This window comes from Columba livia, chromosome 22, assembly GCF_036013475.1.
Source record: "Columba livia isolate bColLiv1 breed racing homer chromosome 22, bColLiv1.pat.W.v2, whole genome shotgun sequence".
Classification (NCBI taxonomy): domain Eukaryota; kingdom Metazoa; phylum Chordata; class Aves; order Columbiformes; family Columbidae; genus Columba; species Columba livia.
Window position 1 is genome coordinate 1,048,011 of NC_088623.1, and position 24,727 is coordinate 1,072,737.

At 50.7% G+C, this 24,727-nt stretch overlaps 1 long non-coding RNA gene across 1 annotated transcript; it reads left to right on the top strand.

The window, feature by feature from the left end:
* Positions 1 to 5,712: 5,712 nt before the first annotated feature.
* Positions 5,713 to 11,549, top strand: LOC135576018 (uncharacterized). Its single transcript, XR_010467548.1, has 6 exons — positions 5,713 to 5,832; positions 6,186 to 6,298; positions 9,499 to 9,620; positions 9,889 to 10,026; positions 10,489 to 10,560; positions 11,480 to 11,549. It is a non-coding gene; the product is annotated as an uncharacterized LOC135576018 (long non-coding RNA).
* The last annotated feature ends 13,178 nt before the right edge of the window (positions 11,550 to 24,727 follow it).

Here is a 24,727-nt window from a genome sequence, read left to right on the forward strand (position 1 = left end):
TGTCTCTTTCTTCTTCTCCATCTCTTTGTCTTGATCTGCGTCCCTGTCTTTTTCCCTCATAATCTTCCTGACCTGTTCTCTGTCTTTTGTCTCTTTCTGCCTCTATGTCCTGCTCTCTGCCCTTGTCTTCCCCTCTCCTTCATTCCTTCTGCTCTTCTTTCCTTCTTTCTCTCTTGCCGTGTTCTGTTCGCTGTCGTGGGTCCAAAGCGGGGCAGAGTGACAGCCCAGGGACCAATGCGGGGCAGCGTCACCTCAGGGAGGAGACTGGCCGCCCTGCCGCCCTGTGCTGGCAAAGGTGGAAGTGAGAAGGCGGCGGCTCTGCCGGTGGCCGGGCTGAGCTCGGACGTGGCGCCCGTGGGGCTGCCCCAGGGCTGAGCAGCCCCCGGCCCTGGCCCCGCCTCCTCTCTTCAGCCCTCCCCCCCTTGCCCGTGTTCTGGACCCCCGTCTCTGTGGGAGCCACCGCCTCACAGAGTCAGTGTCCCTGGGCTGTGCCACCACACAGCAGCCATGGGCCACTGGGCTTCTCGCCGCCATCGCCGCCAGCACGTGACCGACAGCGATGAGGACGTGACGCTGAGGTGGAGGACGGGGTGGGTGGTGATGATGGCGGGGGCCGTGTTTGCCGTGGGGGTGCTCGCTCTCATCTCACCCACGTCCCCTCCCGCAGCACAAGCGACCCCACAGCGCCTGGAGGACGGTGAGGAGGGGAGGACGTGGCCGCCATCCCACGTCTGGCCTGAGATGGTGAGTGGAGCAGGGGGGTGGCGGGGCTGGGGTCTCCCCTCAGAGCAGGGGGTCCCAGGGCTGACGCTCTCCCCGCCTCCCCACAGCTCCTGCTCATCATCTCCTGACGCTGCCCGACCTGCTGAGCCGGGGCCAGACCTGCTGCTGCCGCCACGAGCTGTGAACAGCGAGGCCGCCTGGGGCCACTTCTGCCCCCTCTGCCCCCACCAGCACCCGGCCCTGCAAGATGCCGCAGTCTCAGCTGTGAGCCCCCGGCACCGCCAAGGGAGGGGAGGGTGGTGGCACTTTGTCCCCAGCCCATGACAACGTCTCTGCTTCCCCCTCCAGACACCAACGGGCTGAGCCTCCAGGGCCTGGGCCCCTGTCAGCAGCCAGCGCTGGTGGCCTCCATCCCATCCCCCTTTGCTCACGGCCACCACAAGCTGCCGCCTGCCCAGCAGCACCTCTTCCTCCTGGGTTATGGCAGGACCCTCTTCTTCCTCCATGACTCTGGCTGCCACACCTGCCACTGCCAGGCCCTCTCCCGTGGCATCGATGACGTACGCCGACCCCTCACCCCACCCCTTTCGCCCATGCCACCGCCACGCTGGGTGACCGTCCCCTCCTCCCCACGGGTGACAGCAGGCCCCTGTGAGGAGCCCACCCATATCTACGTGCTGATGGGGCAGGAGCAGCAACAGCTCAGCAGCAGGTCCTCGTCACAGAAGGTAACGTGCATTGGAGACTTTCAAAAGGCCTTTGAAACTGCTGTGAACTGGGGCCCCGTGAGAGTCATGGGAAGGTCATCAGCCTTGCAGCTCTGCAGCAGTTAAAACTGCCACTGAAACACTCTCGGTGGCAGATGCTGTTCTGTGGGTTTCAGTTTGGGTGTTTTTTAATCATTTTGTTGAGGTGCAATTCTTTATTTGGAATCAGGTGACGGGATTGACGCTCATCTTCTCTTTCTGGAGCACATCCTGACATCCTTTGTCATCCAGAGCCCTGTGTTCCTGAGAGGAGCGATGGCCACAACGGAGAATGACCTCTGTGAGTAGCAGCTGCAGCAGCAGCCTCGGACTTTGTGAATCCCCAAGGTCAACGGACGTGGCTGGTGCTCAATTCCTGAATACTGATGTGCTGACAACCCAGAGTGGATTCTGGGGCACTTCCTGAGAGCAGCCAGACTTACCAAGGTGTTCTCAATTAGACACGGGAAGTTGTGTTTCCTCACTCCCTGCCGCTCTGTACAGGAGTTTTAAAGATGTCGTTGCTCGCAGAAAGGTCCGACATCAGTAGGGTTACCTTCTGTGCCAGGTACTTGGTTGTTTTCATCAACTTACAATCAAGAAAAGGGAAGACTTGACCTGCTAATGCCATTCAAGACTCTAGAGGGAAAGGAAGGTTGTCTGGGGCACAGAAATGTGTGTGGGTTTGTTGGACTTGAGGCAAAGTAAGCAGGGGAACACACTTTTTCAAAACTGTTTCTTGACCAGCAAATTGCAATGGCAGTGTTAGGCTTGCCCCAACGTATCTCTGTTGGAGGTTAGGGCTGGTTGTCCTGGGTACTCCTGTAGAAAACTTGACTGTTAAAATGCGCTTTCATGCAACAACATTATTTCTTTTCAAATGTGGTTTCTTGGCAGTCGTTGCTGAGGAAATGGCTCCACCACAGAGGATCTTCTTTCCCCTAGAGAAGATTTGCATGGCCTCGCAGCACAACCAGAGAGCTGGAGCGGGACTGCACAACGTGGGCAACCCATGCTTCCTCAGTTCCATCCTGCAGTGCCTGACGTACACCACGCTCTGGCCAACCACCTGCTCTCTGGGGAGCACAGCCAGGCCTGTCAGTACTTCTGTGAACATTTCCTTCTAAATCTGTTGGGCAGTTCCCAAGGGCTGCCAGTATCTGGAACTGATTTAGGAGAAAAGCAGCCCTTCTTTGTCAGTCCCCACAGGGCTGTTCTTTGAACATGCAAGCCTAGAGGCTGCTTGTTGTATCTCTTTCTATCCCCAGGTCTCAGTCCCTCTTCTTGTAAGTTAAATTCTCTCTGCTTATTGTACAGAAACCTTTGGTGAGTTCAGCATCCCTATCCCAGCATCCAGCTGGATCCCTTCCATTTGTGCTCCTTGGCCCCCCTGCAGCCCCCAGGAGAGCGTCTGGGGGGCTCTTACAGCTTCTGGAGTTTCCCCACTGGTGGGTCCTGTCAGGAGGAGAGGGCAGGAGCTTCTCACAGCTCTCTTTGCAGGACATGGCGGGGGGCACGGTGGAGTCTCCAGAGGACAGCAGCTCATCCGCACCAGCCATCACCAGCCAGCAAAGCCGGGCAGGAGCCCAGGAGGCAGCTGCGGGCTGGCCGTGCCCCATCTGGCCAGGCAGGATCAACAGCAGCTCCTCCCTGGGCTCCTGCTTGCGTCGCTTCTTCCACGGCTGTCTCAGGCTGGTGTCCAGAAGGAAAGCTGCGTGCCCGCTGCGCTGTCACCCCCGTGACCGTGTGCTCCACTCTGCACGAGAGGACAGCAGCAAAGAGGAGCGGGGATTCAGCTCTTCTGCCCCCTGCCAGGAGAACGGTGCCAGGGAGAGGCCCAGGAGCAGATCCCCGCACTGGGGCAACGATCTCCGCAGCTGGTTTGTGGAGACCGCGGACTACGAACACTCAGATGGGAGGAGGGGGAGAACCAGTCCCCTGAGCTGTGACCCCACTCACAGGGACGAGGCAGCTCCAATACCCTCCAGTGGCAGCTCCCAGTCTGCACCAGCACCTCCACTGTCCTCCAGCAGCAGCTCCCAGTCTGTTCCTGCCCCCAGAGCTGCTCAGGGGCAAACCCGGCCAAGGATGAGACATCGGAGCAGATCCCCACGGCGGGACTATGATCTCCGCAGCCGGTTTCTGGAGATCACAGACCAGCATCGCTCAGCAGGGAGGACGAGGAGCTGGAGAACCAGTCCTCCACGGTCTGACCGAGCCCTAAGGGATGATGCAGCTCCAGGGCCCTCCAGCCACAGCTCCCGGTGTCGTTCTGCACCCAAAGCTGCTCGGGAGCAGACCCAGCTGAGGCAGAGGGAGCGGAGCAGATCCCCGCGGCGCCGCTATGATCTCCACACGCAGTTTGTGGAGATCACGGACTGTGACCCCTCAGCACAGAGGAGGAGGAGGAGCAGGAAGGCTTCAGTGCCCTGGAGATGCAGATGAGGAAAACGGTCGGTGGTGACGGGGACAGATTGCAGCCTGGACGAGGGAGGACACAGCATCTGACGCCTGTGGTGCTGGAGAGGAGGAAGAGGAGGAGGAAGAGTCCAGGAGGCAGCAAAGCTGCCCCAGCAGGGACCAAGCTGCCCCAGGGCACCAGCAGCCAGTGCTGCCTCTGGCAGGAAGAGCTCAGAGAGCCCTTCCAGAGCCACGGGCAGCTCTGCCGGCCGGCCCGCCTGCCCACAGGCCCCGGGAGGAAGAGCTGCAACCTGCGGCCACGGCTGGGATCGCTGCTCAGAAACACTCACTGGGCACCAGCGGGCAGAACAGCCAAAGCCACGATTAAAAACAAACTCTTGTTGGCCTCGTGTGTCTCATTTGTGGGGTGTTTGCTTCTCGGTGGGTTTTGAGGCAATTGGAGAAATGCCCATTCTGAGAAGTCTCTGTGGTGGGTTTTGGGAGCTGTGTGCTGTGTGTGCCCATCTTGCCGTCTCTTCTGTTTCAATGTGGAGTTGTAAGGAGCCATTGAAAGGGGGAATGTTGTTTTTGGAACGGATCTGGCACCTGGCCCCAGCAGGGGAAGGACTCAGAGACATCAGCCCACGAATCCTTAACGTAAAACAAAGCCCATTTGAAATAATCCCGGAATCCAAACGGATTGCTGTATTTAAAAGTTAATCTAGGGGGAAGGGTACCCAAAGAGCCAGGAATCCATATTTTGGATAAATCAATAGGTTAGAGGTTGTTAGAATTAGATGAATGAGACAGGCAAACCGAGGCAAGCAGTGGGCAGTCTGTAAACCCTGCAGTACCAGCCGATGGGGAGCAGGGAGGGGATGTGCAGCTGGGATCGGTGGATATGTAAGCGGGGGCTTTTTGTCCTACTCCCCGTGCCTGTCTTTGGGTAGAACACCTGGTCTTGCAAAATGGTTTATAAAATACGCTTTGCTGAGAGATGCTGCCCGGGCCTGTTCTATCGGCAAGGTGATTGTTTCCTGCAGCAGGATTTGCAGCAGAAGTTGGGCAGGACAAGAGCGCCCATGCGGTCAGAAAGCACAGCAGACAGCTGGACCGTGGGGTCACGGGCACCAAACCCAGCTCGGGTGGGAACCAAGAGGGTCCCCTCGTGTTCAGGGCCCAAAGCGCCACCTGTAGCATCTGCCCGTCCTTCTGAGTGCCCAGAGCCTCCTTCCTGGGGCCAAATCCTCGTGTTCAGGGTCCCCACGTGTCTTTCATCACCCACGGCCTTTGCTCAGGGCCCACAGTTCATTCTCAGGTGGAGCTCGCTGCCTGGCAACAACCGCCCGGAAGTCCGGGGCCAGTCAGTGGATGAAACGCAGCCAATCACATTGGAGGAGGCGGGGCAACTCATGTGATTGAAATGTAAGCAGCCAATCAAGCTTTGAGATCTGCAGGACAGTTGGCGACAGTGGAACAAACTGGGCAGCGTTCGGGGCGGGCTGTGCTGGCTGCACCAATCACTCCTGGCGGGAGTGCAGCACATGGATGATTGACAAGGGTCTGGCCAATCACTTGGTGGGGGGGGCAGTGGGAACACCCAGCCAGCCAAGCAGAGGAAACCTTGCCTCAGGGAAGGCGGACACTGTGGAGGGAATGACCCCTCAGGCAGCCAATCAGAGAGAGCATCACCTCAGGGCAGGGTGAGCCCCAAACCAGGGCAGAGTCACAGCCCAGATAGCCAATCAGCTGCAGGATCAGCTCAGGGGAGGAGACTGACAGCCCTCCCGACCAATGGTGGCGCAGCCCAGGCCTAGCAGGCCGTTGCTCTGCAGGCGGCCAGGGTGAGTTTTGCCATGGCGCCCGTGGAGCTGCCCCGAGGCTGAGCAGCGCCCGGCCCAGCCCTGGGGCCCTTTTTCCTCCCTCTGGGGCCCTGGGGATGTTGTTGCTGCCTCTGGCTCAGGTGTGCGTGGGCTGCTCTGGCCTTGTTCTCCTGGGCGGGGGAGGGGGCAGGGGGCACTTGCTGGAGAGGAGCTGCTGGGGCTGGAGCTGGAGAGAGCAGGAGAAGGAGAAGCAGCTGGAGGGTGAAGTGCAGGAGATCCCCACAGCTGCTGCTGCAGCTGCACAGGAGACAGCTGCCCCTCTGGGTGAGGAAGAGTCCCTGTGAGCAGCCTCAGCAGAGCAGATCACGAACCTGCACCGCAGGGTCTGTGTCAGTGAGGAAAATTACAGCACGGCCGTAGAGTGTGTGTGTGTGGTGTGTGTCTGGGAAGCCTCGTGGTGTAAGAGCTGTAGAACACCGATGTGTTCTCTTAGGTGCAGGATGGGCGAGCGACTGGAGCTGCAGACTAGGAGGGGAGGAAAAGACAGACAGACAGAAGTGCCTGAACTCCACAGCTTGCCTGGCAGTGCAGAGAGCAGGAACTGTGGTGAGTCCTGGGCCCTCGGGGTCATTTCATCCTGTTTTGTGCTCCAGTCCCTCCCTGCTCCCTCCTCTTTCCTGCTGTGTCCTTCTTCCTCTTCATCTCTTCTCTCTCTGTCCCTCTGCTGCTTCCTCACCGTTTCCCCCACCCTTCTCCATCTCTGTGCAGGGTTTCTCGTATCTCCCTCTCTGTCTCCTCCCCTCTGTGGTTCTCATCATCCCTGGTTTCTCTTTGTCATCATTCTGCTGTGTTGCTCTGTCCTGCTCCCTGCCCCATCATTTCTCTCTGTATCCCTCTGTCCTGCTCCCTGCACCTATTCCTGCCCCTCTTCTTTTTTACTCCCTCTCCGTCTTGCTGCCCACCCCAGGATTTTTTCCCCAATCTCTGCTCTGCCCCCAACCCTTATTGTTCTTTCTCTCTCCTGCTCCCTTTCTGTCTTTCTGCCTGTCTTCCCTTTCCCTGTTCTTCTTTCTCCATCTCTGTCCAGATTACTGCCCCTTTTCCTTCTTGATGTCTTTCTGTCCTGTTTGTCTTTCTGTCTTCCTTGCCTGTTCCCAGTCCCATCCTTTCTCACTATATCACCCCTGTCCAGCTGGCTCTGCCTTTTCTTTTTCTTCTCTTCCTCTTTCCTGCTCCTCAGCCCTCTTTTCCTCTCCCTCCAGCTCATTGCTGCATGTTTCCCCTTTCCAGTGTCTTCATTTGGATCCGAAATTTGCTTTATTTCTCAGACTTTCTTTTTGTCTCTCCATCTGTACATCCCCCTCCCTGTCTTTCTCTAGCCCCTTCCTGCTTCTCCTCCTCCCCCCTCCCCCTCCCTCTGTCCTGCTCATCAGCCCTGCTGTTTCTTCCTCCCTGTTTCTTCACAGCTCCTTGTCCCTTTTTGCCTTGATCTCTCCATCTCTCCATCCTTTCCCTTGTGTGTTTCTTTCTCTCTCAGCTCCTCTGTCTTCTCTCTTGTCTGATTTGTCTCTCTCTAGTCCTCTGTCCTTCTCCCCAGCAGCTTGAACTGAATGACCAGGTGTCCCTGCACTCTGGTGTTTGCTCATCCCTGCCCTGGGGAAGATCTGTGTCTGTAGGGCTGGGGATCATTTAGGAGCTGGTCTCCTGCAGACAGCAGAGCCAGGTGCAGCTACAGCAGAGGTTGTTCTCAGCTGCTGCTTGTGCAGCTTGTTGGAAGGACCGCTGTGGGCCTTCTTTGGAAGGGAGGTTTCTTGTTCTGTGCTTACTGCTCCTCAGGACCCTGCACAGGAGCGCTGTTGGGGTCTGCAGCGACGGGTGGGAGCTGCTGTGACTCCTGGTGAATGTGAACTCAACTTGTCCTCATGTCCTCGAATGAAACCAGACTGGCTGTAGGTGGATTTCTTGCCTGTTTCAGTTCTAAACTACATGTTTGGCACTGAAGGACATGAGAGTTTGTGCTGTTTTCCAGATGTCAGTGGCTGCGAATCAGCTGAGAACATCACTGCCTTAGGTACCAGGGCAGGTGGTCTGTGATCAGGGATGTGGACTTGCATGGCAGTGCTTTTATGAACATTTTATGGTCTTGCCACTTCAAAGCCCGTCATTTTCCTAGAAATTTTAAGATGATATTTCTTATTCGGAGGTTCAGACTCTGGTTGGACTTGATGTTGAATGGTCCATATAATGGGCTCCATAAAATAAGAATCTCGCTTCCTTGTTGTTTTCTTACACTGTCTGAATTTGGTAAGCGAGAGCAAGAGTGGTTGACAGTGTCTGTTTTTTGAGAGTAACGTATTCCTGACTCTCCCTCTCTGTATGGTGAAGGTTTCTGCCTGCACTATGATTTTGCTGGGCTGTGAGGCTGTGTTGGAGCAGCAGAGGTAAGAAGTGGTGGCTTTAAAGGCATTGAAGCTGTGGTAAAACCAGCAGGTAAAGCTGGTTTCTTCCTAGAGAGCTGCCTGACAAAAATAGTTACAAGACCCTTGAAGTTGGTGCTTTTGGGATTGATTGATTGATTGATTGATTGATTTCTGGGAAGCAAGAAGTGAGAGCCTGTGCACTCCCATAGGCAGCGCTGCCTCCCAAATAGGTGCACCCTTCTCCACTTGTGTTCCTTCCATGCTGGTGTAGAACAAGGCCATGCAGTAGTGTGCAGATGTGGTGACTGCAATGTGACCATGAGGTCACAGCCCCACGGTGATGTGCTGTGCTGTGTCTTGGCAGCAGCAGCATCATGGTGCGAGCGTGGGGGCCATGGTCCTCACCCTCCTCCTCCTCCTGGTGCCCCTGCCAGCCCGGGACGCCCAGGCTGCTCCAGCCGAGCGCAGGGAGCAGGTGGGCGGGCAGGGGCAGCACCCAGCCCCGAGCAGCTCAGCAGGGCAGCAGTGGGGCCAGGGCTGGGGCTGGGGCCGGGAGAGCAGCCGGGCTGGGCCGGGCAGGGCGAGCCAGGCAGCACCAGGGTGTGGGCAGGGGGCAGACGCCCCGCAGGGAGGGGAGAGGGGCTGCGGCTGCTTCAGGGGCAAGTTCTGGGCAAGCAGGGGCTGGGAGTGGTGGCACAGGGGCAGAAACCAGCACTGAGTCCCTGTGGGCCCTCGCTGCCCCCAGCCTCGTGCCACACTGCCCCATCCGAGGGCACGCTTTGAGCCTTTGGGCCTGTTTCAAATCAAAGCTGGGATTGCTTTGGCCCTTTGGGCAAGTTTTGAGCTAAATCTGGGCACATTTGTGCGCTTTGGGGTCGTTTCTGCCTAGATCTGGGAGTTCTTTGGCTTTGCAGTCCAGTTTCTACCCAAATCTGGGCGTGTTTGGGCCACTTTTGGCCGTTTTTTACCCAAATCTGGGCATACTTTGACTTTGTGGTCCAATTTCACCCCAAATCTGGGGATGTTATACCCCTTTTTGGCCAGTTTTGATCCAAATCTAGTGGTGCTTTGTTTTTTCTGGCTCTTTTTACCCGATATACTCAGGTGCTTTTGCCCATTTTTTCCCCTAATGGAGGTGCCGTGTTCCCAATATGGGATATTTTCACCTTTGCCGACAGTTTTGCTCCCAAATGTGAATGTTTTTGCCTCTTTTGGCCACTTTTTGCCCAAATACTCAGAATCTTTTGCCTGTATTGGCCAATTTAGCCCCCAAATATTTTGAATATTTAGTCATTTCTCCAATTTTCTCCGTAAATAGGGCTATTTCTCTGCAATAGATGGCCATTGTTTCTCTCTTCTTTATGTCCTCTTTTACCCGAAATGCAGGAGTATTGCTCTGTGAGCCTGGAAACCTCTCTGGTCTGTGCTTGACTCCAGGCCATGGCACTGGCAGAGTTGATGGAGCTTCTCAGCTGGATCCTGGTTATGAGCCTTGGGCTGTCCCAGAGGTACGTTGTCACTGTCTGTCTGCTTGAAGGAATAAACACTCACATTTTAATAGGTTATTCACGTGTGATTGTACCCAAGATCATCTCAGAGGCTTTTCAAAAGCTTTTTGGTCCTTGGTGGTGTTACACAGACAAGTCATAAATACTATTTCCCTGCAAACCTGCTAGGTCTCAGCAAAAAGGTCACGTATGTTCCATTTCTAGCTGTGGGAACGTACACCTTTGTGTGTGTCCTGTGTCCTTACCTCACCCCCTCCCGTCACTGCAGGTGACTGAGGAAGAAGGAGATCACAACATGCCATGGAAGCTCCTCCCCTGTGTTTGACTCCCTGTTTGGTTCCTGCAGTCCATGGTGATCAAGCCTCTTGGTGTAATCCTGTTCCTGAGCCTGGGGGCAATCCCAGGGGTAAGTGTTCAGTCTTCATTGGTCACTGGCCTTTTGCATTTGTTAATATTTGGTTTATTATTTGTTAACATTTTCCTGCAATAGTTGAGCCTTGCAGTAGCCAGCAGGCTCTTTGCTAGAAGAAACATGGATGGTCATGTTTTTGCCCTGGTGCTCCATGCTGCCACCTTAGTGTGGGTTTTCTTTTGTGTGTGTGAGAGGTGTCCTGGTCAGAAGGCCCTGAGAGCCCCCATGTTTGTCCATCTGGTCCTTGAGGGGTGTTGCATGTGGCCTGGTCACAGTAGTTTGGAAGCTGCCAGGTCCCAGCCAAGGGGTCTGCAGCCCCTCTGCAGCTTTGGCAATTTCAGCATGCGTCTGGGTCCCATGTTGCTGCCTGACCCCCGTCCAGGCACTGCGGGTCACTGAGGACAAGGTAGATCACAACGTGAAAGGGAAACTCTTTTCCTTTCTCCTTGATTCCAGCCGTCCCTGTAGGCAGCGGCTACTTGACTTCTTGACTTGAGTCTGTCCGTGAGCCTCGGGGCGATCCCACAGGTACGACCTTGGAACAAATGAGTGTTTACATGTTAATTTTCTGTTCCTGTGAAATTTAGCTTGCTACTTTCTTGGCTGACGCTGGGTCACGCAGAGGGGAAGTGGGTCCGCCTCAGTGCTGTGCCCCAGAGGGCTCTGCCTTGCAAAGCTCTTTACCAACTGCTCCATCTCTGCGCTGCTCGCAGTGCCGGCTGCCGAGCCAGCAGCAGGTTGGGGCTGAGTTTAGAGCTGGGTGAGCTCCAGGGAGTCCTTTCTCCTGACAGCTCCAGGCCTGGTTAGTGGCCACTGCAAGTGCTGGATAAATGTTGGCAAGCTGCTCCTGACGGGAAGGGAGAGAGGAGCTGCCGCTGGGATGGGTTTGGATCCTGAGGACACAGCGGTGGGTGACAGGGGTGGCCATTGCGGAGGGGCAGTGTGAGCTCTGGTGCTGCTGTCTCCAGGTTGGATCACCAGACCCAGGCCACCATGCTGGTTCACCAAGTCCTTGGCAGATCCCTGTGGTCCCGTGTTGAGCGCTGGCTGCCAGGTCCTGGGCCTGTGACTCTCAGGGCAGCGGTTTCCCTGAGAGCCTTGCAGTAAAAATCTTTTGGGAAAACTGCTGAGTGTGTGTAACTTACCCAGAGGTGCAGCTGGTCAGTCTTGTGGTTCCTGTGGGTTGTGGCATGTGTTGTAGTGATGGAAAAAGCTGCGGGCTGGGGGCCCCCAGCTCTTTGCCACCAGCTGAGGAACCCATGTTGGCAGTTATGTACCAGCACTTGCTGTCCCAGCACACAGTGGAATTGCACGCTGTGAATCCTGGTGCTGACATCCCAGAACCCAAGGCTGGAGAGGGGGATCACGGCAGCTGCCTGTGCTGTGCTGGGGTGGTGCTGGGTGCAGGTGTTGTGCCAGGGTGTGCTTACTGCTCTTGCTTTTGCAGTGAAGTTCTCAGTGTGCCAGAGCATCTGGGAGACCTCTGACCCTTTCCTGGACCTGGTGCTGGAGATCAGGTAGTGGGGCAGGGTGTGGGTGGGGGGAGCTCTGCTCTCACAGGGGATGTTCCTGCAGCTGCACCGTTACTGCTCTCGAGGCTGCTTAACTGCCAGTGTCAGGCAGGGTGCAGGCAAGAGAGAAGCAGCTTCTGTTGTTGTGCTGCCTCTGTCTGGCAGAGCAGAGCCTGTTGCCTGAGCGTGAGCCACGACTCCTCCATTGAGGCTCCATGGGATTGGGGACAGTACAGCCGTCCCTCATGGCATGCTGGCCAGTGCCTGGCTGGGGTCAGGATCAGTAATTTGGTGCAGTCTGTGGCCCTGTGCTCATGCTCTGTTTTATCTCTTGGGGCCAGCGTCTCTGATCAGGTGAAAAAAGCTGTGACCAACAGACCCAGGTCTTCACCAGTGACAGGCCAGGTGAGTCCTGAAGGCTGTTCTGGGCCAGAGCTGCAGGGAGCTGCTGCCCCTCTGCCTGCTCTGCGAGGGCAGGTGGGCTGCAGCTTGGCAGGGAGGCAGGCACTGCACCCAATGGACAGGTGTGAGGGAGGATGGCTTGCAGGAAGGATCCTGCTCAGTTAAGAGTTGCTGTTTGAGCTTGGAGGGGATGGGATTGCAGTATCACCCTGTGTCCTTGGCACAGTGATTCAGCCTGGAGGCCCAAAAAGCTGCTGGCCCTCCTGCAGCTGCCTCCTGTGCCCAGAACAGTTCAGAGCTCCTGCAACACCAGCAATACAAGTGGGGCCAAAGCAGAGCTGTCCTGGCAGAGCTCCTGGGAGAGCAAGCAGCCACCCACCTCACCCAAGCTGCTGCTGGAGCCCCTCCCCAGCCAGGAGCCCAGGGGTTGTGGGGAGAATGCTGAGACCCTGGAGAGGGACTCCTGCAGCAGCGGTGCTGCCAGCCCAGTGCACGGCACAGCGGGGATCTGTCCAAAGCGTCCCAGAAGGCCCAGGGTGGAACCAGCAGCTTCTGCACATCTCAGGAATCAGGCTGTGGCATGGACCTCCCTACTACCTCCAGCACCAAGATGGCTGCACCCAAAGACTCCAAATTAGCAAAATTGAAATCGTCCCTGTTGGCCAGTGCTGCTCTGGAGCTGAACATCACCATGTCGTCACCAGCACCAGCCATGAAGCTGGTGCTTTCTGCCAAAAAGTGAGCCTGAGCTTCTGCCTGCAGTCTTCGACAGGTGCCTTGTGTCTTCTGAGCTGGAGATTGTGTTGGGGAGAGTGTAGACCGGATGCTGGGTGTCTTGCTAAGCTGGAGGCAGACAGGGAGAGCCCCTCAGCCCCAGGGCTGCAGCAGTTGCTCTGGTTTGGGGTACAGGCCCAGGTCCCCGCTGTTGTTCCCATCCCTGATTAAGGCTGGAGAAACACCTCCTGTCTTCTTGCTCAGGACAGAGGGGCGGCTGTGCCAGTCCCTGGAGCGGGGTGGCCTCACCAGTCTTCTCTGAGTGTCCTGTCCCCTGGGGCAATGGGAGCAGGTGACTCCCCAGCTGGAGGCTGCAGAGTCTCCTCCTCCCCAGGCAGGGGCTGGGACCGGCCCTCTGGGCGCCGCGGTGCAATCAGGGCTCAGGACAGCGCGGTGGGGTTTCTGTTGTTTAAACTTCCTTCCTTCCTTTTTTTGTTTCTGCTTCTAACAGAAAACTCTTCTCATTGGTTGGCCATCCCCCACTTTCCTCTCCCCTTCTGTGTCTTTACCCTTCCTTTTTCTCTGGGCTCATCTTATTTTCTTCTCTTGGCTCATGGAAACCTCTTTTCTTTAGATCACCAAGTTTGTTGTTTATTTTTTTCCACGTCAATAACTGCAGCGCAGCATCCTGTGGAAGGCGAGCAGAAGTGACCATTGCACACCACCTCATCCACAATTTGCCAACCACACCTACCCCATGGACACCACCCACCCCAACTCCTTGGCCTGTTGGCAAGTCGAGGTAAGTGGTGCCAGTGGCTCCCAGGCTCCTGCATGGCAGCAAGGCCAGTAGTCCACGAGGCAACTGTCTGACATGGCAGGTGGCCCGGGGGAGTGGTTTCAGCAGCCACCTCTCCTGTTCTCTTGGATTGGCTAAGATGGCAGCAGTTGGGTGTTGTGCTTGTGCACTGTGGAGTGTGGAGGAAGAGGGGGGCTCCTGCTCCTGACCTGGCCTTCAGATCACGTCAGCCTCTTTTCCTGTTCTGCAGGCTGTCCTCATCTGCTCTCCGTTGGCCAAATCATGAAAAGCCGACCTTCAGCTTCATCCTCAGCTCAGCCCTTTGGCTCCCAGCCTCCCCGTGACCACCTGTTCCACTGCCCACCCTTCGCACCACCTTCCTCCTGCAGCAGCGAGAAGGAGCCCAGCCAGGTCACCCCTGGTTCCTCCAGAAAGTGTCAGTGTAAGCAGCACCGTGGAGCAGACAGCAGCCCCCGTGCTCTGGCTGTGAAGGACAAGGATCAAGTCTCCAGCCCCCAAGGAAGAAGAAGAAGAATCTCACAGGAGGGCTCAGTGTCCCCTGCAGGGAGGAGGTGGCAGGCAAGGGTCCCAGCGGTGTCAGGGAGGCACCCAGCTGTCAGCTCCGAAAGATCAGCCCCGTGGTGCAAGTGTCAGTCCCCAGGACCTGTCTGGCCACAGAGCCCATCTGCCCCCTCAAGAGGAAGAAAAAGAGGAGAATGGAGGAGACAGAAGAGGGCTGCTCAGGGTTAGAATTATGTTTAGCATTAGGGTTACAGATTGTGGGTAAGGGTTAGAATGAAGGCTTGGGTTTAGGTTTAGTGTTTAGGGTTTGAGTTAGTGATAGGGTTAAAGTTAGGTTTAGCGGTTAGGATTAGAGTTACAGTTTGCTGTTAGGTGCTAGGGTTAGACTTGGGGTTATTGAAGAGTATTATGGTAAGTAGTTAGGGTTAGGGCTAGGGACAGAGTTAAGGATGGGTTTTGGTTAGAGGTAGGTTTATGGTTTAGGTTTAGAGTTAGTGGTTAGGATTATGGTAGGGTTAGGGATGAAGAACTGGCATTGTAGTTAGTGGTATGGTTTGTGGATAAGGGAAACGGTTAGATTTTGGGTTTGGTGTTAGGATTAGGGGTCTGGTAGTGCTTGGAATAGTGGTTAGGGTTAAGAGTTAGATTAAGGGTTGGAATTTGGGGTAGAGCTGGGGTTAGCGGTTAGGTCCAGGATCAGAGTTTTGCTTAGGGTTATCATTTGCTGGTTATGGTTTCTTGGCTAGTGTGTATTAGTTGGGTTTAGAGTTAGGATTAGTGTTTAGGGTTAGGTTTCAGTGTTAGGGTTAGGGGCTAGGGTTAGAGGATATGTTAGGTTGAGATTAGTGCTACAGGTTAGAGTTAGGATTAGGTTTGTATTAGCATCAGAGGGGGCTAGTGTTTCGTCAGATGTAGGGATAGGGCTTTGGGTAAAGCACAGGGTCAGGATTAGAGTTACCAGTTAGGGATTAGGAGTAGTGTTAGGTTGAGATAAGGTGTATGGTGAGGCTTAGATATGGGTTAGGGGTTTGGGTGTAGAGTTAGAGTTAGCATTAGGTAAGGTTTCAGGTTAGGTTTAGATTACAGGTAGTTTTAGGGGTTAGGGTTATAGTTAGGATTAGGGTTTGCGGTTAGGGTTAGTGGTTAGTTTTCGAGTTCTAATTAGAGGCAGGGTTAGACTTAGCCTTAGGGAAAAGAATTAATTTTAGTTTTAGGGATAGGATTTGGGTTAGTGTTAAGGTGTAGGGGTTATTTTTAAAGTAAGTCTGAGGTTTAGAATGAGGCTTGCAGGCTAGGGTTAGGGTTAAGTTTTAGGAGTTAGGTTTAGAATAAGTGTTAGGGGTTTGTTTTTGTGGTTAGAGTTAGAAGTAGAGTTAAGGACAGGGTTATAGTAAGCAGTTAGGACTTAGGGTTATGGTTATAGTTAGGCTTAGGGTTAGATTACAGTTATTGTTAGGGTTTGGTGTTAGGGGTTTGGTTAGGGCAAGAATTAGCATTAGGTTTCAGGTTTAGACTTAGGGTTAGGATTTACAGGAAAGGTTAGAGTTAGGGTAAAAATTAGGGCTTAATTTAAGGGTTAAATTAGGGTTAGATTGAGATTTAGGGTTAGAATTTGGTTTAGGTTTAGCATTTAGATGAGGGTTAGGTTTTAGATAAGGTTGAGGGTTAGTGTTAGATAAGGTTTTGGGTTAGGGGATAGAGTTAGGGTTAGAGTTTGGGGTAGGCTTATGGAGCATGGTTAGGGTTAGTGTTTGGAATTAGGATTTTGAGTGAGGGTTATGGGTCAGGTTTTGGGTTAGAGTTAGTCTTAGAGCTGGAGTCGAAGTTTGGGCAAGAGGTTAGAGTATAGCGTTTAGGGTTAGGAGTTTGTGTTTGGGCTATATGAGGTTTAGGTTAGGGTTCCGTGGTAGGGTTAAGGTCTAGGGTTAGATTTAGGGTAAAGGTAAGTGTTAGGAGTTCCAGTTAGGGTTAGGCTTAGGAATTAGGAGGTTGGAGTTAGAGTTAGGGGTTTGCATTAGAGTTCCATTAGGGTGAAGAGAATTGGGTAGAATTTAGGGTTAGGATTGGGGTTGAGGGAGTAGCATTAGTGGACACAGTTAGGAGTAGCTTAGGTGTAGGAGTTGGAATTGGGGTGAGATTTAGGGGTTGGGATTAGAGTTAGGGATAGGAAATATAATTAGGATTAGGGTAAGGGTTAGATTAAAGTTTAGGGGTTAGGCAGTAGTGTTAGAAAAGATGGTTAGGGTTAGGTTTTAGAATTCTGTTGGAGATAGGGGTTCGGGTTCATGGTTAGGGAGTAATGTTATTGTAAAAGGTTAAGATTAGCATAGGAGATTAGGTTTAGGGGTGAGGCTAGAGTTAGGGTTAGAGTTAGGGTTAGGATTCTGTTTAGAGGTCAGGTAAGGGTTAGATTTCATGTTAGGGTTAGATTTCATGTTAGGGTTAGTGTTGGGTTAAGTTGGTTGAAGGGTTGTGGTTGAAGTTAGGTTAGAGATAGGGTTATGGTTAGGTTAAGGTTAGGGTTTAGGTTTAGTGTTAGGACTAGGTTTCAAGTTAGGGTTAGAGTTAGTATTAGGGTTTAGGCTTACCATTAAGGTTATAGTTAGTGTTAGGGGTCAGCATTAGGGTTATCATGTTTGTGTTAGGGAGTAGTGTTACGGTTAGTGAAACTGTTTAGGGTTAGGTAGGATTAGTTTCAGGGTTTAGGGGTTATTGCTAGAGTAAGGGTGAGGTTTAGAATGATGGTTACTGGCTAGGGTTAGGGTTAAGGTTTAGGGCTGAGCTTTAGAGACAGCTTTAGGGGGTTGGTGTTAGGCTTAGGTATTAGGGAGAAGAATTAGGGTTAGATTGAAGGATAAGATTATGGCTAGGGTAAGTGGTTAGGACTTCGGTTTAGGGTTATAGTTCCTTTTAGGGTTAGATTAGAGTCAGTGATTGGGTAGCGTTACCAGTTAGGGAGAAAGGTTATAGTTAGGGTTTGATGTGAGCGTTAGATTTTGGGTTGGGGGTATTCTTAGGTTAGGGTTTGGATTTCTATTTATGTGATGTTAGTCTTAGGGTTAGAGTTAGGGGTTTGTCTTAAATTTTAGGATTAGATTTAGGATTAGTATTTAGGTTTACATTTAGGCTTAAGTTTTAGGATTTGGTTTAAGGTAATGGTTGGATTAGGGTTAGTGTTAGGGGTTCTGGAGTTGTCTTAGGGGTAGAGTTAAGTTTTGGGGTTAGATTTAGAGGTAGGGTTAGATTAAGGTTTAGGGTTAGAATCAGGGTTAGGGCATTGAATTAGTTTTAGAGTTAGGGTTAGAGGTTGATTTAGCCTTTGTTTTAGGATTACAGTAAGTGATTGGACTAACATTAGAGCTTTAGATTTGGGGATAGGTGTTAGGGGTAGTGTTAGGGTTATTATTAGGGTTTGATTAGGATTAGGTTTAGGGTTTATGGGTAGGGATGCGGTTAGTGGCAAAGGTTATTATTAGGCTTAGTGTTAGAGGTAAGGATTAAGGTTAGGGGTTAGGGAATAGTGTTAGTATAAGCAGTTAGACTTCAGGTTTAGGGGGAAAGGGTAGGAATATGGTTAAGGTTAGCACTATTTGTAAGTATTACAGTTATAGTTAGGTTTAGGTTAGCGGTGAGTGTTAGGGGTTAGAGTTAGAATTAGGGTTAGGGTTAGGGGTAAGGGTTAGAGGTCAGTTTAGGGGTTACCATTATAATTTTGATTAGATTTAGGGTTAGAATTAGGGTTAGATTTTAGACTTAGAGTTAAGATTTGAGTTAAAGATAGGGATTAGGATTAGGGTTGGGGTAAGGGTTGGATTAGAATTAGATGTTGGGGTTAGGAGTTTTGTTATTTGGATGGTCAGGTTTAGGTTTTAGATTTATATTGAAGGGTTAGGGCTAGGACACTGGGTTAGGGTTAGAGGTAGTGTTAATGTTATTTTTGGGATAGCGGTTTAGGGTTATAGTTAGAATGATGGGTTAGGATTTAGTATTAGATTAGAGATGGGTTTTGGTTAGGGTTTAGGGTTAGGCTTAGAGGTTGAGTTAATGGTTAGGGTTAGATAATGGGGTTGGGTTAGTGTTAATTTTAGTATAAGTGCTTACGGTTGGTGGCTGGGTTCGTGGGCTAGGGATATGAATGGGGCTAGGATTAGACTAGGGTTATGTTTAGGTTTAAGGTTTGGTTTAGAGGTGAATTTTGGGGTTAGGTGTAGATTTCAGGTTAGAATTAGCCTTAGGTTAGTATAGTTATGGCTTAACATTAAGGTTAGTGATAGAGTTAGGGTTAGGTTAGGGTTAGAGTTTAGTATTGGGGTTAGAGTTTAGGGTTACTGTTAGAGTTAGTGGTAGGGTTAGGGCTCAGTTTTAGATTTATGGTTAGAATTAGTGGTAGGGGTTAAGATTAAGTGTAGGGTAAGGGTTGGAATAGTGTTAGGTTTCGTGGTTAGGGTGTCGTGTTAGGATCAGTTGAAGTGGTTAGGTGTAGAGTTTAGGTTTATGGGTTAGGGACAGAGATAGGGTTATGGTTAAGTTTAGATTTAGATTTATGATTAAAGTTAGAGGTAGGGTTAGGGTTTGAGTTTAGGCTTAGACTCAGGCTTTGATTTAGGATTAGAGTGAGGGTATGGGTTAAGCATTATGGTTAGATCTTTTTAGGGATAGGTGTTAGGGGGTAGGCTTACAGTTAGGATTAGGTTGTGAATAGGGTTAGGGTTTGGGGATGGGGGTAGAGATGAGGTTAGGGTTAGAGTTATGGTTTAGAGGTTAGGATCAGGTTTGAAGTTTAGCAATGAATGTTCATATATGTGGTTATGGTTAGGGGTTAGTTTTATGGCTTAGGGGAAGGGTTAGTGATTAAGCAGATGAGTTAGTATTATAGTTAAGGATAGAGTTAGGGTTAGCAGTTATGACTTAGGGTTAGGGTTTCAGCTAGGGTTAGATGATGGTTAGGGTTAGAGTTGGCATTACCAGTTGGAGGAAGGGTTAGAGTTAGGGTCTGGTGTTACGGTTTTGGTTGGGGTAGAGTTAGCGTTAGATGTTTAGGGTTAGACTTGGAGTTGGGGTTAGGAATTACAGTTAAGGTTAGCGTTAGGGTAAAAGTTAGGGCTTAGTTTAAGGGTTGAGTTAGGTTTATGAGTTAGGATTGCATTTAGAGTTAGGGTTAGCACTAGGGTTATCATTTAGATAAGGGTTAGTGTTGGATAAGGTTTAGGGTTAGGTTTAGATTAGGGTTAGGGAATAGAGTTAGAGTCAGGGTCAGGATTAGAGTACAGGTTAGGTTTAGGGGTAAGGGCCTATGTTTAGTGCTTGGGGTTAGGCATTTGAGGTAGGGTTAGGGGTTAGTTTTCAGGGTAGGGTTAGGCTTAGGGTTAGGAGTTAGGGTTAGGGTTGGAATTGGGGTAAGGGCTTGGGGTTATAGTTAGATTAGTTTTAGGTTAGTGTTAGGGTTGGTGGTAGGTGTTTATTTAGGGTCAGGGGTTAGGGAGTAGTGTTATTAAAAGTGGTTAGGATTACTGTAAGGGGGCAAGGTTAGGGGTGTGAATAGGGTTAAGGTTAGAATGATGGGTTAGGGTTGCAGTTAGGGTTTGGGATTAGGAGGTAGAATTAGGTTTCGGGACAGGGGTTTGGGGTTCAGTTTAGAGTCAGGGTTAGGATTTAGGATAAGGATTAGGCTTTTGCTAAGTGTTGGGTTAGTGTTATGGGTTGGGGTTACGGAGTAGTGAAAGTGGTTAGGAGTAGGTTTAGGTACTAGGGTTAGATTTTGGGTTAGAGTTAGGGTTTGGATTTACGTTTTGGGTTTGGTTAGTGTTCAGGTTAGTGTTAGGGTTAGTGGTTAGTTTTAGATTTACAGTTAGGGTTAAATTTAGGGGCCAGGTAGTTGTGTCAGTGGAAGTGGTTAAGGCTAGGGGTTAGTTTTAGGATTTAGGGTTTGAGTTAGGGTGAAGTTTCAGATTAGATTTAGGGTTAGGGTTAGATTAGAGTTAGGGAATGGTGTTTACAGTTAGACTTATGGTTAGGGCTTTGGATGAGGTTTACAGTTAGGATTAGATTAATATTAGGATATAGTTAGTGTTAGGGCCAAGCATTATGTTTCAGAGTTAGGGAATAGTGTTAGTGTAAGCGGTTAGGGTTAGGTTTTAATATTAGGGTTGAAGGGTAGGACTAGGGTTAGAGTTAGGATTATGGGTAAGTATTAGAGTTAGATTAGGTTTAGAAGAGGGTTAGAATGTAGGGTTGGAGTTAGTGTTAGGGGTTAGTTATATGTTTTGGGTTAGAGTTAGGATTACGTTTTAGCTTTAGATTTAGGTTAGAGTTAGGGACGGGGTTAGCATTAGGGTTAGGCAGTAGGGTCAGTGGAATGGTCAGAATTAGGTTTTAGATTTAAATTGGAGATGGAGGTTGGGGTTGGCATTAAGGGTTGCAATTCTGGTTAGTGGTTAGGGGGTAGTGTTAGTGTAAGTCGTTAGGATTAGTGTAAGGGGTTAGGTTTAGAGGTTAGGGGTCGGGATAGCTTTAGGGTTAGGATAATGGGTTAGGGTTTGAATTAGGGTTAGTTTAGTGTTAGAGTCAGTTGTAATAGTCACAGGTTAGGAGTTAGGGTTAGGGCTTGGTTTAGTGTAGTGTTTGGTTTAAGGCTGGTGTTAGTATGATGGGTTAGGGTTAGTTTTAGGGTTAGGCTAGGGTTATGGGTTAGGGTTAGAGGTCGCATAGGGTAAGATTTCAGTGGTTCGAGTTAGGGTAAGGGTAGAGTTAGGGTTAGTTTTAGTGTGAGTGGTTAAGGTTGGGGTTAGATAGGCTTAGGTTTAGGGTTAGGTTTAGGTTTTGGGTTATACTAGGGTTAGTTTTAGGGTTAGGGGGGTTTGGTTTAGGTTAGATTTTGGGCTAAGAGATAGGGTTAGGGTGGTGATTGGGTTAATGTTATGGTTAGTTTTAGGTGAATGATAGGTGTAGGGTAAGTTTTAATCCAGGGGTTAGGACGAGGGTTAGGGTAAGGGATGGATAAGTGTTAGGGTTAGGGTTTAGGGAGTGGTGTCAGTGGAAGTGGTTAGGGTTGGGGTCTGGCTCAGGGTCCCAGGGGGATTTGTGAGGTACCAAGGCCTGGATGAAGAGCTCCCTTCTTGGTCGCACACATCCAAAAAGACAGGGACACGTCTGTGACTGATCTGCCTGGCGCTGTCCCACCAGCAGTGGCAGATGCATCCTGGAGAGGAGTGGAGCTGCCAGGCACTGTCAGAGGATCTCCCTGAGGTGCCACTCGCTGCCCACCCAGACTCACACCCTGTCCCTGGCTGTGACAGATACACCAGCTACGAGCTCTGGACACAGGACACAACAGTCCAACAGCAAAGACCATCTCTCCTCTCCTGAAAGACTCTTATGACCCCTGGAGCCCAAAGCCATGGACCACATGAACTCACTGGACATTTTAGAGGCGTGGCCTATAGACTGAGGAATGAGATCTGTGTGTATATCCAGAGACAGGAAAGTGCTCTTGAGTAACTGGAATGTATTGGAGAGTGTGGGACCCGGGCACAACACAGATGGTACAGAATAAGGGGGGGCACTGTCCTGGTTTCAGCTGGGAGAGAGTTAATTTTCTTCCTAGCAGCTGGTAGAGTGCAGTGTGTTGGATTTAATCTGAGAAGAATGTTGATAGCACAGGGATGTTTTGGTTCTTGTTAAGCCATGTTTATCCCAAACCAAGGAGTTTTCATCAAGGAGGCTGGAGATGCACAAGAAGCTGGGAGGGGCACAGGCAGGACAGCTGGCCCAAGTGGCCAAAGGGATATTCCACACCATATGATGTCATGCTTGGCATGTAAACTAGAGAAAAGTTATCTGGGGGACCGCTGTTGGGGTCTGGCTGGGTGTCACTCAATGGGCTGTGAGCAATTGCATTGTGCGTGACCTGGTTTATATCTCCTGTTATTATTATTACCATTTTTGCAATTACTACTATTACTACTGCCATCATTATTATGATAATTGCTATTACTATAATTATTTTATTTATTATCATTATTATGGTATATTTATTGTAGCTATTGTAGCTATTGTAGCTATTGTTGCTATTGTTATTGTTTTCCCTTTCTGTCTCATTAAACTGTCTTCATTCTAACCCAAGATGTTTATTTCTTTCCTGATTCCCTCTCCCATCCCACTGGGCTGGAGGGAGTAAGAGAAGGGCTGTGTGTGATGTTCAGCTGCCTGCTGGGTTCAACAAAACAGTCCTGGTAAAAGGAGTGATCATGCAAGGTGTCCCAGAGGAAGAGGTGAACCTGAGGAGGGCACAGGGTAACAAGGGCCCTTCAATGCCAGGACAGGCTGTGAGGAGCCAGGATGCCAAAAGATGTCAGACTGGAGAATGTTTCAGGACACCATCCTGGAAGCCCAGAGGCTGGATCTGGTTCAGCCCTCCCCTGCCCTTGGTGCCATGAGAGACACCCCATGGTCCTGCCCAGCCTTGTCCTGGGCTCCTGAGCCAGCTGGGAGGATGGAAAGGGCTCAGCAGCAGTGATCCTCATCCAGCTGGGTCTGTTTCCCAGCCCAACCAGCGTGGCCAGAGCAGAGTCAGCCCATGGCCCCAGGGCACCGCAGCCCCTCGCTCTGCAGAGCAGCATCGCCAGCTCAGGGCCCTGTGGGGAGCACAGGGAGGGAACCAGGACCAGCCGGCCAGGCCAGGCTGGACACCCTCCCCTGGGGAAAGGGATGTCCCTGGAGAAGAGCAAGGGAGCATTTCTGTGCCTGCAGGGAGGAATCCAGGAGGAAGAGAAACCTCCTTCTGCAGACACTCCTTTGGGTCAGGCTGCTCTGTTGCTGGAGCAGGACTCTTGTTCTGGTCTGAGGAGAGGGGCTGGCACTGATGGACACAGCTCATCTGTGGTGGGGATCTGCTGGAGCTGGATCTGCTTTTCCTGTCTGTCCACAGCTCTTCAGGAGACACTCTGCATCAGTATCCATTGGAGAATTCTTCTATCACATCTTCAAAGTGCTCATTCAAAATGTCCTCTTTATCTGCTCTCCTGAAACCTCTCTAATTAACTCTACTGTTATAAATAAGAGCCAATAAATCGATTCTGCGTCAATCAATCGATTTTATTTAGCAAGCGGTAATTAGGCAAAACAGCGCTGGGTGACCGGGGGAAGCTCAGTTCCACCAACAGGCACACCAAATCAACCTTTCGTATGTGCTTATATACGTTATGCGTTCGTTTACGTGCTGGGAATTTCCGTCTCTGGAACTTTTGTTATCTGTTGCAACATCCCAGCGCTTTGTTATCTGTAACACCATCTGGGAGTCCTATTATCTGTGGCACCATCCGGGAGTCCTGTCATTTATGTCACCACCTGGTAGTCCTGTTATTTATGGCATTGTCTTTAACTACTACTACAAGGTTCTACAAAACATAATCAAACTCGCACAAGCACAGTTACTGCTTACAATAATATGCATAATACAATTGAATCCTACTCGATTTGTTCAACATTAACAATTTTGACCGTCACTTATTACAATTCCCCCCCTTTTTTTTTTTTTTTTTACTCATTTATTTGTTGATCAAATCGAGTTACCGCTTCTCGGGCTAGTAAGGTTATTTCAGCTTCTTCATCAGTTCCATGTTTCTGTAGCAACATAAGGTGTACCCGCTCTATACGGTTTTTAACTAGTCTAATAAGTCGATTTAGGATACAGGGTCCAAAGGTTAGGGTGAGTAATAATATCATCAAGGGTCCAGCTATTGTGGATAGCAATGTAGTTAGCCACGGGGACTGAGTAAACCAAGACTCGTACCACCCTTTTGCAGCTTCTCTTTCCCTTTTTCTCTGTTCCAGTCTCTCCCTTAATTTTGCCATCGAGTCTCGGACTACCCCTGTGTGATCTGCATAAAAACAACACTCTTCCTTCAAGGCTGCACATAGTCCCCCTTGCTGTAAGAAAAGGAGATCCATCCCTCTCCTGTTTTGTAACACCACTTCAGATAGTGAGGTTAGAGATCTCTCTAAGGAGGTTATGGAGTTTTCAATTCTCTCTAGGTCCTCATCTATCTCAGTCTTCAAGGAACTGAATCCTTGATTTTGTTGAACAAGTGAAGCTATCCCTGTTCCTGCTCCGGCTGCCCCTAACCCTAGCAACGTGGCTATAGTAATGGCTGTAATGGGTTCCTGTTTGGTACGATGGAGCCCTGTATCCCAAATATCATACATTACATTTTCTTGATACAATATCCTTGGGATGATGGTAACTAACATGCAATACTCTCGGGAACTGTTGAACACCTTTAAAGACACACATGGAGTAAGTCCCGTCCTAGAACATATCCATTTTGTTCCATTCGGGGGAATAATATATCCTGTGGTTTCATTAAGGCTTGGTACGATATTCCCACAAAGTGATCTCTTGGAATTTGGTACTTTACCTATACAAGTCCCTATCCCAGTTACATGTTGCATAGTTATCCCTCTTTTCTGCTTTTCCCAAGGACATTGAATAGGCACAGACTCCTTGTTTATGGTATACCGACGATTATCCCCTATAGCTTCATAAAAGGGTGGATTAACATTATAACACAACCAGCAACCCATGGTTAAGTTGGGTTGCGTATAGTTTAGAGTTTGATAAGCAGCCAGGATAATTCCCCATAGAGGATTCAAAGATTCCGGGGCTTCAATATTCAGAGATTTCAAGGCTTCAGTGACAGTTTCCTCTATTACTATTATATTCTCCCTCTCTACTGTCTTTGTCTCCCTA